General features: G+C 37.3%; 1 protein-coding gene across 2 annotated transcripts in view; it reads left to right on the forward strand.

Moving 5' to 3' along the window:
• Window positions 1-802: 802 nt before the first annotated feature.
• baiap3 (BAI1 associated protein 3) overlaps window positions 803-15,445 on the forward strand; it is an 83,123-nt gene continuing 68,480 nt past the window's right edge. The window contains exon 1 of one of the 2 annotated variants that reach the window (XM_065255659.2): window positions 803-1,139. The gene's annotated coding sequence lies outside the window, so the exon portion shown is untranslated. Of the gene's footprint in view, window positions 1,140-4,939; window positions 5,260-15,445 lie in introns of those variants that run through there. The other variant, XM_065255575.2, reaches the window with a different exon arrangement.

Below are 15,445 nucleotides of genomic sequence, written 5' to 3' on the forward strand. Positions count from 1 at the left end.
CAACACGAGGGTAGAAAAAAATATTGGGGGGTGAACTTTCTCTTTAAAGTATTAATCCAATGCTCCTTAATTCCACATAACAAATGGGCTACCAACCACAACACCTCATCTTCATAATAAAGAGTATTGCATGGACAAACAGCTCGCAATTATTCAAAAAAGAATCCGGCTTAGTTCTATTCTCTGCATTTCAAATCCCACAATAGTTTTTTGCGACAGTCTGCATAATTAGTACCATAATACAAAACAGTCCTCAGAACCTTTTAGAGTCATTTGTGCACGGCGAGGGAGTTTTACAGTAACCTCAAGGGTCTTGTTGATTGCCATCTTTGAGTAGCTGGTTAAAAAGATTATGAACAATGCAAATGAAATCATTAACCCCCTGTTACTGTCTCTTTTTACCTGTGTTTATATTCATCTCGTCCTTGTTTCATAAATGCAGACTGCCATTTACAGACATGGACCGCTTTCCTCATTGATGACTGTTTAATTATAAATGTCATATTTCCTCGGTAACCAGAGTCTTCTTCATTCAGTATTCATATACGATTTGCTCAATGTAATAGGAAATCACACAGGTTCATTAAATGTCACAATCAGACCAGGGGGAACATCTTTCAGTGCGTTTCAGAGCTGGCATCTAAAGGTCTTAATGTTTCCTCTGGATGCATAAACTTCTCAAAACCTTGCTGTCGTACCTTGCAGGCAATCTGTCTTAAAGCTGTAGTTGTTTTACTGATGCTGTGCAGCAGGCGCTTCATTAGTGCACCACCCGAGCTGGTTCAGACTATCTGATGTGCCCATGGAAACAGACATTGTGAACCTCTGATCAAAAAAAACTAAATATACCCAACTGGAACGATCAACCACATCTTAGAATTGACCACGTTTAGAGAAGATATTGTGGCATGTTTTTGAAAACTCAAAGATTTACCTTGATGGTTTGAATCGAATTGATCTCCATTTGCTGATGCGTTTGACATTTCTATATTTGTCATTCCAAGAAAAATTGCTCCTGTATTCGTGCCTGGCTGTTTACAGAGCAGCGCTTGGTTATTTTTTGACTGAGATGATTATAAAGCCTTCCGAATTAACCAGATTTCTACTTGAATGACTCATAACATTTGAGCTTCATGCTGGTAAGTAAACAGATTTATTTAATTAGAAACTGCACTTGACTGCACTGTATTTCTAATGAACAAATGGTTTGAACAAATTAATTGGTAAAAGAAGTATGCAAACAATTATATTTAGTAAAATAAACTTTTTGGCTGACGTGAAGTCATTTTTCACAATCCTACTTTCTAAGAAACATGTTTTTCTTCAAATTGGTCATGATCGTGTATTACAGCGTTAAAGAAACTCTACCTTTATATGAATAATTGCAATTATACAGAGATGCACTTCTACCCATAAAAGCCTAAAGTGCAATCTATGATGAACGCTTGAAAGAAATGTTTCCATTTGATCCTTTCATACGGTGCATTTAAATACAAAATAGTGCACAGCTCCACAAGTGGGCTGGTGAAAGTGGAAACCTCTAGAGCTTCAAAGGACCCATCAATTGCGGCAACACCGGCTATTTATAAAGTGCAGGCCTTAATTCTTCATATTATAAGCACTACGTATTTGCAGGAAAACAACACGGTAACATCATGTTCAAATCTGATTCAGTCTGATCTGACGGCTTAGTGTGCAATCAGTGAGAATGAACATTATGAGGAAGTCTCAGGATGTGTTGACAATTTAAAGACCGGTTAAAGTAATTTCAGACAATTGTTTCTTAACACATTATAAATGTTAGAAATGTATTGCCGAAACCATTACAAAGACAGTGAACTATGTAGAACTGAATTGTGGAGTCACATCTTTAAACAGTTTATCCTCATTTCTGAGTTCAGGATTATTTTGGCACGGTTAAAACGGTGGCTCGATGATGCACCGAGTATGGCCCCCCCCTAAAAAAATAACGAGCATTCATTCAGGTTGTTGCGCTACTTGAAAGCTGAGAGAGACTAAAACTTTCCTATGAGTGGGTGTGGTTTCAGTGCAAACAACGGACACGCCCCCACCTTTTTCCAAGATTTTGATTTCCATTTTTTCGTACGATTCAAATTTTTCCTATGCTAATTCATATGAATTCATACTACCACATTCATAAGTTTTCGTACGATTTGCCTTGACCCTTGTGACGCTGAAGTTAGGGGCGGGGTTAGGGGTTTGGTTTCACATGTTTTTTTATAAGAATCGTACGTTTTTGCGCAATTATTTTCATATGAATTCATACGAATTAGCCAACTCGTAAAATATGTATGAATTCTTGTGAGTTGACGCTGAATTTTTCTGTGGTGTGACAAACTAAGAACACATTTAATATCGGACTTTACACAGACTTTTTCCACTTTTTTTGAAAATATGCTAATTTTCCAGCTCCCCTAGAGTTAAACAGTTGATTCTTACCGTTTTGGAATCTATTCAGCTGATCTCCGGGTCTGGTGCTAGCACTTTTAGCATAGCTTAGCACAATCCATTGAATCTGATTGGACTATTAGCATCACGCTAAAAAATAGCCAAAGGGTTTCAATATTTTTTCTATTTAAAACTTGACTCTTCTGTAGTTACATCGTGTACTAAGAGGGCTGCATCAGGCGTAGTGATATTACGCACTGACCGAAAATAGTCCCCTTGGTAACTTTCAATAGCAGTGGACTATTTTCGGGCAGTGTGTAATATCACTACGCCTGCTGCAGCCATGTTAAATCAGCAAAGTCCTTGATTATTACGCCAGAATATGAGTATAGTTCCTAGCCATCTGCATAGAAAATCACAACTTTTAATTTTCTGTCGGTCTTAGTACACAATATAAATACAGAAGAGTCAAGTTTTAAATAGGAAAAATATCTAAACTCTTTGGTTACTTTAAGCACAATGCTAATGGTCTTACTAGATTCAATGTATTGTGCTATGCTAAAAGTGGTAGCGCCAGAACCGAGATCAACTAAATGGATTCCAAAACAGTATCAAATGTTTAACTCTAGGGGAGCTGGAAATTTTCTAAAAAGTGGAATGTCCCTTTAAACCATTTTTATGGCAGAAATAAAAATGTAAATATATAGTTTTCAATACATGTTTTATAAATTTTTTTGCTGTTTCTTGGCGCATACCACCGTCCGTTTCCGCTATTCAAGCATGCTGCAATTCAAGACGTAGCTGTAAAATCAATAAAACCAGATAACCCCACACCTTTTTTTGCACAGGTAAAGCCACTACACACTTCTTCCAGGCATTCGAGAATACTGTCACCCAGAGAAGATGCCCGGCTGTTGCATTGTTTTATTGTCTCTGCTAAAGAGTCATTTCAGTGTACTGAGAGACACCTCACCCCAGCAGCTACGTAATTAATGTGTCCGAGCCTATTTATAGTAGCGAGAAAAGGCAGTGGAGACGTGGGTGGTGTAGATGGGTGAGGGCTGCTGTTGGTGGCAGGGAATGAGGACTGATCCGGGGGGTAGTGACACCTTGCATTGCCTCAAAAGCGTGAATTCTGAAGCTTCATCTGTAGATGAAAAATACTTGAACGTCCCAAGACTTGGTCTAATGTTGCAATAAAACAATTACATATTGAACTGAATTGAGAATCATCTGATCTTCAGCGAAATTTTAAGATGTCTTCTTCAGTACGAAAAAATTATATCAGCCCTGAGTGTGCACTAATTGAGATCTTTTCATAAAAACTTAACTGAAAGCTCCCATTTGGGACCTTAAACACAATTAACAGCGGGTGTTTGACAATGTTTGCGCTTTAATTGTTTTTTTATTGACTCAAATTTGTCTGTTGAGAATGACATTGGCTAGTCCAATAGCTGTCGACATTCATCTATGTAATTTCACTTGTTGGATCAATCCATAATCAGTGACTACAGCTAAAAAACATCTTCCTGTAATAATAATGATTGATTTAAAATATCTTTTTTAGTTCAAACCAGTACAGAACAATTAAATGAATGTTTTGAAGCAGCAGCATTACAGAAGTTTTTTCGTAACATCTCAGAGATATTACAAGCATTGCTTTTTGAGGGCAGGTAATTTTACTCTTGTATATCAGAGGAGTGATTTGCAGAGACTCCCCAATGTTCTTTACTTCATTCTGGCCCTGCGGTCTAAAAGCATCATGTCTCATCGTATTCTCGCGTGTATGTGTCTGAACACAAGGCTCTCACACGTTCGGTGTGTGACGGCATGAGTCACCACACTGTTCGGGAGCTTGGGTCCATGGTTCTGTTTTCCTCATATTAATAAATGTCTCAGTTCTTCGGTCTGGATAGCACCTCCTCCTACTGTTTTGCCTAATTGGGACAAAATAGAGGAGACCTACATAAATGTCAAGCCTCGGTTGGGTTTTCTTTTCATTGGAATGGCAGCGAAACAATAGTCTAGAGGTTTCATGGAGGTTCTGCAAAAATTGGCCTATTTATGAAATCCTGGCAAGCCCATAGCAATGGAGAGTCAATTATTGAGCATCACGCTATGCTTTATAAAACTGTGAGCTGTTCAGCCTTTGATATTCATCTGTTTGGCAGGCAATACTGATGCTGTGTTTGTTGTCCTCCAAACATTCACACTTTTTATATTCAGATACATTTATAGCTGCTTTGCATTATGTGACCAATTAGTGTATAGGCTACTTAGGGGGAAAAACCTATTATGGCTTGATTCTATTAAAAAGTAGAAACTACGTTTTTGGTAATATTGATTATCATTAATATTACCACAAATATGTTCTCGTGCAATGAAAACATGGCGAATTTGTAATTATAAATATAGTTTTACTATAAATACCACATTGTTACTATAGTAAACCCATTGTGAATATAAAATAAAGTAATTATGTTTCTTGATTATATGTAGGCTATATGTCCTAATTTTAAGACTAAAAAAACAACATGGCAAAGCGTTTCTGTCTTCAAACAGCTGACAGCGCCTCAGCAACAGCTCGAGGCTGAAGTAGTCTACACTTCCCTTGACCATATTTGGATTATACCGGTGCGCGCGCGGGGAGAGGGAAACATCTCAGAGAAATTAAAACGTTTTCCTGTCATCCTATGAGGACAAATTAACGTTTATAGTTTAGTTGACATCTCCCATCTTAAAGGGGTATACCAAATCAGTCGCGTTCATTTCCATGGGCGAAGAAAAGTGTGAGACGGGCAGAAACACTGGCACGAGCATCGCGCAGCAGTGAATGAGAGAGATCCACAGGTGAGCTGCATTTATATCCGTCTGTGTTTTATTGCATTGCGTACGTGATATGCATTTATTTATGACACGTTGTGAATTACTGTCAAATTGATCTGAAGTGTTATTTGCTTTATTTTGTCGTTCACGTGCACAAGTCAAGAATTAGTATTGTTTTTGTCTTGCTTTAAACATTATGGTGCAGGTTTACCACAGCTTTATCATTTAACCGGCTTTAGTAACCGTTTAAAACTGATTTAGCCTTTAAAGTATGTGATTTCATATCTTTTTACTGCTTATGTACAGTTTATGTGTTAGAATAGTTCGCCACCTGTAGCTACAGTACGTCGCATCATCAGATGTTATGGATGTTGAAGTAGCGCAGTTTACAAAGAAGCGCATTTAACTCATAAACTGACAGTGACAGCATATTTTGCATTAAAACAATATCATCTTGTAACATATCCATCATGCACTGAATAAAAAAAGTTGAAGTCATACATTTTGTAATGTACATCATTAAGTTTGTTGGTCTGTATTGTGTTGCGCATTTTCTTATCAAGTTCACATTTATGTTTACTTCAAAAACAAGGAGTTGTTGTGGCGCAGCCTGAGAGTAGAAAAAGAAAATAATGTAGAAATGCTAAAAATTACAAAGTAAAATATGTATTTAAATGCTAACGCATATTTTATTTTACCCTTAAGAATTGCGATGGCGCAATGATGCGCAAGGGAGTTAGTTGCCAAGACAACAGCACAAGACACGGTTGACGATTCAAGAAACAAATTATATATGATAATGGAGTGCTGTATATGTATTTAAAAACTACTGTCAGTACAACAAAATAATCTTATTTGTAAAATGGCTAGAAAATGAAATGCACAACTTAACCCATAGTTAGATGAAGTGAGGTTCGTTTATAAAAATAAAAAAACATAAATGCATCTTTTAATCTGCGTCTGGTTCAAATAAATTTGAAGATGCAGTAAGGTAGAACATTTCGATATATTGCTGTCATCCTATAAGCTTACATAATGTCATATTATAACAAACTACATTACTTAAATTTATATTAAATTCTATATTAAATGTTTCTTGTCACATAGAGAATTAAACTCTCCTACAACAGCTGGTCCCACAGGCTTAATTGAATGTGAAAGCACAGACTTTTCTTTAGTGTTTGATTGACAGTTCAAATCTGTGCTGTTCCTAATGGGGGCTTGAGCAGACGTGTGCGCAGAGATTCCTGACACAGGTGAAAGACAGCAGCACTTCTTTTTTGAGGTGTAGGCTGTGAACGCCTCACTGGAGATATAGAAAAACAAGTAAAATTGCATTACCTCTTGTATTTTAATGTGCGTTTTTAAGTTTAAGAGTCCTTTGACTTGAAACCCAGCAGTTGGCTTTTTCTTACCTCTCTAAAATCATGACGGCTTATCATCATTTCCCCCTTATTTTCCTAAATAATCAACTGGCCCACTTAAGTAAGAGTGAAATTTCACTGCCTGATGTAAGACGTATTTTCAGAAAGTTGCTGTTGATTTGATGTTAGCATGTATTCCACTGGGATTTCAACGAGGGCTTGTTTTTAACCAAAAGCTGCAAATGCATGAACTTTCATCATTCGAGACGGATGCATTGCACATGTTATACAAAACATCATCAATCCAAAGCACAATTTATCTTGATAATATTAAATATATTGAATAATATTAATAATAAATATCCCTAACAAAAGTTGTTAGCAGACAACTGCATTATTTTTTATTTAATAATGAAAATTGTGTCATTTGTCAGCCTGATCTTATGAAAATTTGTACGTATTTTATGAGTTGACTAAGAATTTGTATGAAGTGAATTGTCCAAATACGAATGATTATTATTTAAAGCAACACTATTTAGTTTCCATGTAAAAATGACTTACAACTCCCCCATGTGGTTGAAAAGCGCAACAGTGCCTGGTATCAGACACTCTTCTGCAGGCAGGGGGAGGGGCGGGGCTGTGTGCTCTACCCTCCACCGCCACTTTCAGAGTGTGCTTGTAGCAGCTAGGAGGCTGCTCAGGTTGCAGCAACAGTACAATTTGTCCAGTTAAAAGTTGTTCTATCACTGAAATAATTTGAGACATTATTAAAAGGTAAAAAAACTACATAGTGTTGCTTTAAAACAATACTAAAAACCCACCTCTAAACCCCAACATCACAGGGGCCACAGCAAATCGTACAAAAAGGTATGAATGTGGTCATACAATAAATATGAATTAGCCACCTTGTAAAATATGTACGAATTGCCATGAGATTGTGTTGCGTTTATTTACCCCAATGTCGTACTGAACTCTATGTCACCATTAACTTTCATTGTATTGTAAATGATCTCATCATTATTATAATTTAATTGTATGGATTAATTATTAATAAACATTTTATTAAAAAACGTCAAATGTTATATGTCATCTGTTTCATCAGTTTCAAGTCGAGTCTTCTGTGCAGATGCTATTTGGGACAGTCTACATTTACATTACATTATCTGTGCTGTCCTAAATTCACTCTTTTTTTTTTTTTAAAGTGGTCATTGTGTGAAAATCTGACTTTTTCCATGTTTAAGTGATATAATTGGGTCCCCAGTGCATCTATCAACCTAGAAAATGTGAAAAAGAACAACCCAGTAACTTTGTTTTGGTAGCCATTTTTTGCAAGCATGTAAACAACTTGATGGTTTTGTGAGGTAGGTAGCCAATTACAATAATACCGCCCCTTAATCTGCACCATCCAACCACGGCCATGCCATTTAGTGCTGTGAGAAAGAGAGAGAGAGAAAAGTACTTGACAGCACAATTGAGTTTCAATTGCAACAAACCACCATCATTGTGATCAGTGTTTGCCTTTTATCAGCTCATTTGCATTTTAAAGGACACACACCTTGAAACGGCACATCTTTGCTCGCACCTACAAAGTGGCAATTTTAACATGTTATAATAAATTAGCTGTGGGCTATTTTGAGCTTAAACTTCACTTACACACTCTAGGGACACCAAAGATCTTAAAAAAATCTCATAATAGGACCCCTTTAAGAACCTGTAAAAAGCCTGGGCTGCGTTCTCTGAAACTACCTTAACGCTACGTCGTTCTTAAGTTGTACCTTAAGCTGTACCTTATCGCTAATACGTGTTTGCCGAAACGTTCTTAGTTACGTATACCTTCTGTAAGTCATATGTTCGTAAGGTTGGTCTGGAGCACTCTTAGCTATACCTTATCCCACATGACTCCACTAGGGGCCATCACTTTCATAAAAGCTTACATTGCAGTCTATGTAATACGACTAAATATGTGTAAAAAAAGTTGCAATACACTTCGTGTTTATTTAGGCAAATATTTTTATATTTAAAGAATAAAACATTTAAATTAAATAATTAGACATCATTACATTGATGGTTGTTAGATTTTTCATTATGTTTTCCAAAGGGACATCATCAGCTGCGAACTATTAAATGCTACAGGATTAAGAAACTATTTAAAATATATATTTTGGGTGATGGAGTTGGTGATACTGGAAGCTATACAGCGAATCCTACTATTTCATTTGTGCATTTCATATCCGTTAAATCTTAGTCTGGCTAGTATTTTAGCTGCATAAATAAATCGGGAAAAATTACAAAAAAAAATAATTATGATTATTAATGTTAATTCGACTTTGCATCAAAGTTTTTTAGTGTTTCATAACTTTGAGGCAACTGTATGCCATATTCTTTATAAACATTCAAAATAAACTGCGCACTTGATTACTGCTTGTATAGTCTCCTAAGATCAACAAAATTTCCACATTAAAACTAATCAAAGCTAAAATCTACAGCAATCATACTATATATTTATATAGGCTATTATATAATATTTTATATGTTATATTTAGACAGACAGGCTCCAGAAATGCGTCCATTAAGCTTTATCCGCATTGTAACCATGCTTTCCAGCACAGGCACTAGAAATTACGTACCTATAGTCACGTAATTTTTTCATTCTTTTTCGTGACACTGTCACGAATTTCCGCGTTTTTTCGTGATCGTATCACGAATTTCTGTTTATGTGTCATTGTTACGTATTGGTTACTCAACTGTTTTGTCCTATTTTCTTACCATTTTCGCTTCAGTTTAGGGTTAGATTTACATAAAATGACATCCTTTCCCAAACCCAACTCTAACCCTAATGCCAGGCGACATTGGTTTAAAATGTAGAAAATATAAAAAAATATATCTGAAGAAATAGTAGAAACCAATACTTAAAGTGACATCCTAAAGCAAACACCAAATCCAACCCTAAACCTAAGCGACAATGGTTTAAAAATAGGAAAAAGCAGTTGAGTAACCAGTACGTGACATATAAACAGAAATATGTGATATGATTACAAAAAAAACGCAGAAATTCGTGACAGTATCACAAAAAAGAATTTAAAAATTCATTATTTTGTGAGACTGGGTAGCAGATTACACACTGCTAATCACGTTTTATATATATATATATATATATATATATATATATATATATATATATATATATATATATATATATACAGTGACAGATTGTATATTTACGTTTTTATGTAATCTAAATTTGCTTTTAAAAGGAACCCGGACTAGTGCGTCATGTTGGCCTTTTAAGATTAACGTGGGCGTCAGCTATAAAAGGGTGATACAAAAACATTTCAAATGGTTTTGTTTTTATTAAAAAAAAGACAAAAATCCGTTCACTCGTAGGCCCCCATAGTTATTTACGTCTCAATGCATTCTGGGTAGTGACGTGTAAAGGTTAGGGTAAGGGTTGTCAATGGATTGCAGCAGTAGCGATTAGCGAGATGAACAAGTCTGCCGTTCAGCCTTTTCAGTTTGAACCCAAGCTCACCGTAGGCCTGAAGATTATCAGAGAGTTGAGGAAGCGAGAGTAGTCACCTAACACACACTGTTTCTGCATTTCTGATGTTAATCTGGAGTACCTATAGAGTACTATTACATCCTTTATATCTCCAAAGAGTCTTAAGTTTAATCAGATTTATAAAAGAAAGATTAGCTTTACCGAATCTTTACAATAACGTACCAAAAATAATGAAGAAGGAGGAGTTACTACCGCGGGAGGAGCGAGTACGAGTCATGCAACACTATACAACACTTATAACTTTTGATTCACTACATGTTCGTGTCGTTTATATATTATGCACGCGCCTATTTCCTACATAAGACAGAAGTCTTACTTACCGCGTCCAACTCGTGACCCGGTTGGGAAAATCCAGTGCATCAAACACACAAGCAAAACTCCGCTGCTACCCCGGATAATAAACTATATCCATTGTTTTCATAAGGCTGACTTTCTTCTCCTTACATCCAAAAACACACTTCTTCATTCGTGCCATTGTTGAGTTTTAAAATTAAACAACGCTGTAGTGTGATGTGATGTTTGCAAGTTCTAGCGTCTCCTGCTGATTGACGGGTGGGCAGGGTTTTCCGGGGGAAGTGCCCATATAAAGAAGTGATACATAATTCCCACTCTTTTCGTGTTTTTTTCTCCTTTGGAAAGCAGCGGAGGCTTACATCACTACCCTTATTTCCTTTGGATTGGAAATTGCAACCCAACTCTGCACATGTGGCATTATATTCATGTTTAGGATGTAGCTACAGTTTACAGCGCCATTAGCTTATCTGTCTCCATGATGGTCAGGTTGCTACTTTTAAGGTAGCTCTCTCTCTCTCTCTCTGCGGACAGCAAATAAGCTCATTAGATTTTGTCAAAATATTAATTTACTGTCAATGTTCAGTGTTACACAACACGCTCACAGGAAAGCACTGTGTCATTGTACGTCAGTCCAATTTGTTCCATCACAAACTGAGCATTTATGCATGTAAACATCTCAAATTCCGCTTGAGAAAACTATAACCCTATTCTTATTCAGTTTTCTTTCAAAGACACCAATAAGGCTTCACGTTCGATCGATCCAGATTGCAAAACGCCTTTGCTGTGTTATGCCTGACGTTAATGTTGATCATCACTCCAGATTGGCTGTTTGAGAATGGCCTAGTGGGAAATAAGCTGGCATATCTCCCTGACGGCCCTACACCTTTATCAGAACCTGGAGGATTATTGCCCATATCTGCTTCTAGATCATAATGATATGTGCTCCGGTTTTCCCCTGTAGCACCTCCTCCATTTGACTCGGTTCAGGGTGGGAGACCTTTAGATTTGGCATAACATGAGCCCCGTCCCACATCCCGCATTCACGAGCAGCTGTCTGTGTGCTGTCAGTCAGGTTAAAAACCGAAGGGTTGTTGCCTCATGCTTTATTGAATGGTTTCACTCAGGGGAAAAGACTCGGGCTTTTCCACACCCACATAACTGATGCTGCTGGCACATTTCGGGAAAGAATCTCACATCTGATAAAGCCGTTTTGTTTTATAGGACAGAACTGATTGGATTACGTGGCGGCTTGGCAGGTTAAAATATTTGTGTGTATCGTTTCATTATCGAAGAGAAAGAAATGGCACTCTTACAGGCAACCTTTAGCCCACCATTCAAAGCTTCATAATGAGAAGGACACTTGACATTTCTCCAATTTATAAAATATTGGTGACACGGTTATGGGCCGTCTCATAGTGCTCATCCATAAAGGACTTCATTGTAAGAGAAGAGAGCTGTGATTGTATCTCTGACAATCACAGGGCCTGCCATCAGGAATTATAATGAAAACCTGCTGGATTGGCTTGCTGAGAGCAACATGATAAATAGGAAAGAGTGGGTAGGGGAGAGTGAGGTAAGATGTAAACTGTGACTAATTTATGACACGTGACCATGTATTTTGAGAGGGTTCATCATATACATCATGTATGGAGGAATTGTGCAGTAATTCTCATGTTTTTCGATCTTGTACCATGGGTTACTTTTTCTAAGGACCTCATTTCTACGTGCCTAGAACCCCTGAGGTCAAAATTAATCGACTTTACACTCCACTAACAATGAAGGCACAAAATTTGTGCATTAAAATATTCGATTCATGTTAATTTGTATAACGCTTCTCATATTTACACAGTTGCAAAGCTGCTTAACAGAAGACACAATGTTGAATATACATAGCTGTAGAATACACTGTTGCCTCACAGCAAGATGGTCACCGGCCTCCGCTAGGTTTGGAGGTCTTTTAATGCACAGTTTGCATGTTCTCCCTTTGTCATCATGGGTCTTCTTGTTTCCTCTTACAGTCCAAAGACAGGCAGGTTAGGTTTACTGGAGATGCAGCAAGAAATAATAATAAAAGTAAATGAAATATACATAAAACACAAAATGTCCTGTAAATGAAGTCTGAAAAATGAACTGGCACCAATGTTGTGTCATCTGACATCTCTGTGGGAGGCTGGGTCTGGACTGGAGCTTGTGTAATAACTAGTTACCTCGGTGTGGGCATCCCGAGATAGAAGTAGAAGAGCAGATAAACAATAGCATAGCTGCTGTTCATAACATTTTAGGCAAAAGATTATTATTATACATTTGTACTATAGACGTAGAATGCAAATGCGTTATGTGCATGCTTGACTGATGAGACGTGCCTTTAAAGGGACACTCCACTTTTTTACACAGCGCCTGAAAGAAAAATATTGAAACTCTTTTGTCAATTTTTAAGCGTGATGCTAATGGTCTAATCAGATTCGATGGATTAAGCTAAGCTATGCTAAAAGTGGTTCCACCAGACCCGGAGATCAGCTGAATGTTTTCCAAAATGTTTGAATGTTTTCAAATGTTTAACTCCAGGGGAGCTGGAAAATGAGTATTAGTGTCCCTTTAATGTAGATTTAAAATGGGAGAGTGTCTGAACCCAAAACAGTTTCAAGAAGGCTATCCAAGTGTTTTATGTGCCATCTGGGAAAAAGCTTTATACCTCCTTTGGTAAAATTTTGGTACATCCTAGGAATGACAAAAGTCCAGAGTTTGTGATCTTAAAGAAGGAGATTGAGTAGTGCAAAAAAGGTCCGTAAAAGGCAGGGTATGTGATTTGATCCAGAAACATTTTTAGTTATCCTGGTTGCACATCCTGATACCAATCACTATGTTAAAGTGTTTAAATGTATTTGTATAAATATATGTCCTCTGTAAAAGGTGTAGGACCAAAAAAGGTTCAACAACTTATGAACTTGTATCGAATGCAATAATTGGACACATGCAATTTTTGCCCCTTATCTGTGAGCGTGTTTTGCATGCCATTGTGCACCCTGTTCACGCAGACACCATACTTTATCAGGGTGTTCGTGTGTGCTCTGTAAACAGAGGCAAACAAACTTTCCTGCTGAATTGACAACCTGAACCAAAGGAATACTAAAAATACATCTTTTAAAAGAACAACGACAAAAAACATCTGGATCAGCAAAGTGCAAAAACCCGAATTAACATTAGAAACTACCGCTTTTCTACGAGATGGAAACAGCTGCGCGAGGCAAAGGGTCTGAAAGGGTTGTTGCAGTGTTTCTTTTGGAAAGGTAGGTACATGGTATGATTGTATTTAGATGGATTCAGATAGTTTATGTTTTCAAAATTACAAGCAAACTACTACGTCTACGCAACTGAAAACATCCTCTATCTGAATTCGATTTAAAACTATTGTTTATGTTTGTTATTTTGGTAATGTTATTCACTTTGTACTGCAAAGTTTTCTCTCTGGTGAATGAGACATGAATGTGCTTGTGCATGTTCATGTGTTTTGGAGGAGGCGTGACTTTGGATGGTGATTTGAATGGAGTGCTAGTAGGCTAAAGTTCCCTACTGAAAAATCTAGCTAAGACCAGCATAAGCGGGTGAGCTGGTTTTATCTGGTCTCCCATCTTGGTTTTAGCTGGTATTGCTGGTGTAGCAAGCTGATCTAGCTGTTTTTTTTGGTCACTTTTTTAAGCTGGTCTAGCTGTTTTTTGGTCACCTTCTAAGCTGGTCTAGCTAGACTTAGCTGATCAGGCTGGAAGACCAGGTGAACTAAAAGCTTGACCAGCTTTGCCAGGCTGGGAGGACCACCTTAAACCAGCTAAAACCAGTTACCAGCTTATGCTGGTCTTAGCTGGATTTTTCAGTAGGGTTAGCATTTTTTCAAAATCAGATACCGTCCCTCTAAATACATAAAAGCTAAATCGTTAAAAATATCCAAAAACTTATAGCAATGTGTTATAGAAATTGTCCATTTGTGTTCATACATTATCCCAAATATTTCCTACAATGTTTGAATCCAGAGAAATTTTGACCAGTGTAATGTCCATCCTTTGTTGTCTTTCGTGAGGCATTATTTTTGATTTCTGCTTTTATTGCCACATAATTATAGGTGCGTTTGCCTGCAAGCGAAGCTTCAATTGGTGCATGACATTAAAGTATCACAAAACTCTGGTCGATCTGTGCAGGTCTAGCATTTAGCACAGAACTCTGTTGTCTCTTGGCTAACATTATAACATAACATGTATACAACTTTATTACGCCATCCATGAATATGATTTTTAAGTCCTTTCGACCTGATTTTCATCCGCAGTAGAGGTGAAAATCCCATCATTCCATGCTCCATCATACAGTACGTACTAACCAAGTATGTGTCATTGTTGACTTCTTTCTTTGGATGGCATATCTTGTCAGGAAGAATTTGGCACAGAAAAATGAGGACTTACAGTGTGGCTTGTGTGGCAGGCTGTTGAAAGCATTATACAGCAGCCATGCCTCATTTTACTTGACAAAGATCAGGAGGTTAACTCATTTATATGAATGAGAACGAAAATCTATATTACAAATGAGTGGTTCAGCTTCTGTATGTGCATGACAGCAGGAATGTATTCAAAAGAACATTATGAAATCAATAAAACAATTTTTTAACAATTGGAGAAATGGAAATCAATAAATTCTAATATGATTGTGTTCTCCCTATCTGATTTTGCTTATGTCACGAGAGCACTATTAACCTAAGTGTTTGAAGTTTATGAGTTCAGGAATGGGGCATCCAGCAACATCGAAAGATAAATAAGTTAAATCTAACCCCAAATCCCAGATCACCACCTCCAGCTTAACTGACAAAAGGTGAGGTAACAAAAACAAGAGCATGCTTTGTGTAGCTTTTGTCGGATTCTGTGTACCTGCGCCGGCGGCTTGTCTCTCTCCGCCGTTACCATAGAGACCCTTCCATCCCCAACGGAGAAGCCTTTGAATGCCAGCTTTTACC

The sequence above is a fragment of the Paramisgurnus dabryanus genome, chromosome 3 (genome assembly GCF_030506205.2).
Source record: "Paramisgurnus dabryanus chromosome 3, PD_genome_1.1, whole genome shotgun sequence".
Classification (NCBI taxonomy): Eukaryota; Metazoa; Chordata; class Actinopteri; order Cypriniformes; family Cobitidae; genus Paramisgurnus; species Paramisgurnus dabryanus.